The 3,547-nt window shown below is 37.7% G+C and overlaps 1 protein-coding gene across 1 annotated transcript in view; it reads left to right on the top strand.

Annotated features, from left to right (window-relative positions):
• LOC125037145 (serine/threonine-protein kinase SIK2-like) overlaps positions 1-82 on the top strand; it is a 35,441-nt gene extending 35,359 nt beyond the window's left edge. Inside the window, exon 3 of the mRNA XM_047630176.1 lies at positions 1-82. This exon is cut by the window's left edge and continues 2,813 nt beyond it. The gene's annotated coding sequence lies outside the window, so the exon portion shown is untranslated.
• The last annotated feature ends 3,465 nt before the right edge of the window (positions 83-3,547 follow it).

Genomic DNA, 3,547 nt, shown 5'->3' with positions numbered 1-3,547 from the left:
AGAGAGAGAGAGAGAGAGAGAGAGAGAGAGAGAGAGAGAGAGAGAGAGAGAGAAAGAGAGAGAGAAAGAGAGAAAGAGAGAGGGAGAAAGAGAGAGAGAGAGAGAGAGAGAGAGAGAGAGAGAGAGAGAGAGAGAGAGAGAGAGAGAGAGAGAGAGAGAGAGAGAGAGAGAGAGGGAGAGAGAGAGAGAGAGAGAGAGAGACAGAGAGAGAGAGAGGGGGGGGAGGGAGGGAAGGGAGAGAGAGAGAAAGAGAGACAGACAGATAAGCGGAGAGAGAGAGAAACGGGGAGTGCGGAAGGGAGACAAATATATAGTCTGAGGGAGAGAGAGAGAGAGAGAGAGAGAGAGAGAGAGAGAGAGAGAGAGAGAGAGAGAGAGAGAGAGAAAGAGAGAGGGAGAGAGAGAGAGAGAGAGAGAGAGAGAGAGAGAGCGAGGAGAGAGAGAGAGAGAGAGAGAGAGAGAGAGAGAGAGAGAGAAAGAAAGAGAGAGAGAGAGAGAGAGATAGGCAGACAGATAGACAGACAGACAGACAGACTGACAGACGTACACACAAACAGACAGACAGGCAAAGAGAGAGACAGACAGACAGACAGACAGAGAGCCACAGACCGATCGACAGGCATACGGAAGGAGAGAGAGAGAGGGTATAGTAGATGTGAGATGTGTGAGAGATGGGGAAATGATGTATAATCAACTTAAATAATTTTGTATTTTCTTGTAAATAAATGTAAAAATTATTTCTTTCTTGTTATTCACCCTGCTCAAACGCGAAAATAAGATGAACATAATATATAAGATTTCTGAAGTTATGAGAAAAGAAACAAACATAAAGCATAACACATTCACAATATGTGCATTCAAATAAATTGAAACGTTTCGAAACCAATGATTCAGGGCCTCGGACGCAGCGAAAACGAAACGCGTCGACCATAAAACAGAAAGAAAAAAAAATCATAATCGCACACCATACACGGAAATTTACTGCTACTCCCACTATACATGTATGGTACATACATAAGGACATACGCACGCACTCATATATATCGTATATTTATATATAACTTGTGTGTATATATATAAATACACACACACACACACACGGAACCTCGGAAGCAAAATCACGATGTGTCACAGAGACAGAAAAGGATCTGTTGGAGTTGACAGAGATAAAGACAGCATATGTGACAAAAAATATTTTTGCATGGTTGTGAAGAAAAAAGGCGACGTAGGAAAAAATCGTTCACACGTACAACTCTGCTGGCTTGGGCCCTACGAAAACTGTGCAGCAACTAAAACGAGAGTGGGAATGTAGGTAAGCTTTTTATTAGTATATAATCCGAAGAAAAAGATAACTGCATACATCAGGATCTGATATCTCATAACATATGAGATACATTTCCAATTAATTTCCAAGGCAAAGGTAAAGCAAGCCAACTTTTACAAGTGATTCAATGCTAAAGCAATGGAATCAGCCTCAATACTTTCTAAATATCTGTTTAGTCAAGTTCAAGGTAATTCTTGACAGCAGGAGCGCATTTACGCTAGTGCCTCTGGACCTTTTGTCATTAATCCTCAACTGTTTTTTTCTCGTTTAGCTTTTTGTTCAGAAAATTTATGGCCGTCATAAAAGCACAGGATAGTAAAATAAATAAATAAAGACAAAATGTATAAATATATATATAAGTATATATATATATATATATATATATATGTATGTACGTATATATGTGTGTGTGTGTGTGAGTGCGTGTGTGTGTGTGTGTGTATATATATATATATATATATATATATATATATATATATATATATAACGTCGTTAAAAGAGGATTTCCTGGCTCTCTTCTGCTAGTAGTTGAAATGAAAAAGTTGACTGCAAGGTCCCAAAAAGTAGTGAGGGATCTCGTGTGTGGCAACTGTGACAATACATTTGATGAGGATTTGTTTGTTTGTTGGCTTGCCAAGGCTGAGTAGACTACAACAACTGCTCAAGTCATTGTGGGTGTTTAAATAGCGGGGCTTGCGAGTGGAAGGTGGTGATTTTGCTGTCGTATTTTCTCCATATTAAACATGGTAACAACTGCAACTAAGCCAGACTCTAATAGTTAAGCCTATCAAGAGTGAGGAAATTTAATCGAATAAAGTTTTGGAAGGGATAATTTCGGATAAAGATTTGTAATATTGGACATCTTTTGAGTCTGAAAAGCAAGATGGCGGGAAGATTCCAGCTGAGACAGAGGAAGGGCATAGAGGACGAGAAGGATGAAAGTTGATTACAAATGTGGAACGTATAAGAAGGGTGTTACTGATGAAGAGGATGGATTTGTGTGTGGAATATGTGAAATCTGGCATCATGCAAATTGTGAGGGAATTCCAATTCCAATTCCAATGGTATACTTATTTGGAACATGGAAAAAGCAGGCAAGAAATTATAATTCTTGTGTATATCTTGTGAAAAAGAAAGATATGGAAAGTTAAGTAAAACATTAGCTGGCTGGGAAATAAAAAACAAAAGAAAATAGACTAGAGAGTTGACATTTTAGAAACAAAAGTAAGCAAAGTAGATGAAATAGATGTTGTTAAGGAACAAATGAGTGAAGTTTTAGAAAATGTTAAAGAAGTGAGAGACATTACGAAAAGACTGACTACCTTATAAATTATATGAATAAAGCACACGACCGGGTGAGAATACTGGAAGCGAGAAATTTAGCAGTGAGTTTGAATGGGGGAAATACTGAAGCTCAAAGAGGGGACATGAGTAATGCCAACATAGCAAGGAAAAACATGAAAAAGGAAGAGAACAAGGGGAGAAATAGATGAGATTAATTGAAGAAACGAAAGTGAGGAGAATATAACATTGCATGGAGGATCTGGAGAAAACAACAATCATTTTGTGGAGAGGCCGAAAAGTGATGAAAAGACAGTGAGGCAACTATTGAATGTGTGTAAGGTGATGTTGCGTACTGGGAGATTGGGAAAATATATCACAAGCAAGAAACATCCCATGCTGGTAATGTTTGGCAGTATTGAGGCAGAAAATGATCTCTTCCGCAACATCAGAAAGGAGTAACGGTGACACATGACCTGATGAAAAGGAAAGGGAAAAGGATCTAAAGGGTGATGCAAAAAAAAGGGAATTGAGCGGGAATGGGCAGTATACCGAAGAGTAGTGGCAAGGAAAATGCAGACAAGAATTCAAGAGCTTAGAATAAGAATTGCAACATTTTCTGCAAAGAAATAGTATTAAGTTTAAGGAAATTGGGTGCGATTAAGTTTAGTGAATAAAAATCTACTTCTTAAACTGATAGAGGAAGCTAATAACACACATTGCAAATATTCCAGACAAGATCTAAATGTTCCTGAAATTAACTGGGAGTATACAAACACAACGGAAAATTAATTAAGTTTTTCATTTAGATTTTTTGAATGCATCAGGTTTTTTTTTTACAGGGATCAGAGGTACTAACATTGTTTTATAACTATAAAATCGTAATTTATAATTTTGTTTTATTCCATTTGTTACAATGGATATTCTTGGTGTGACATGCTG

This window comes from Penaeus chinensis, chromosome 22, assembly GCF_019202785.1.
Source record: "Penaeus chinensis breed Huanghai No. 1 chromosome 22, ASM1920278v2, whole genome shotgun sequence".
Lineage (NCBI taxonomy): Eukaryota > Metazoa > Arthropoda > Malacostraca > Decapoda > Penaeidae > Penaeus > Penaeus chinensis.
This window is presented reverse-complemented; position numbering and strand designations above follow the sequence as displayed.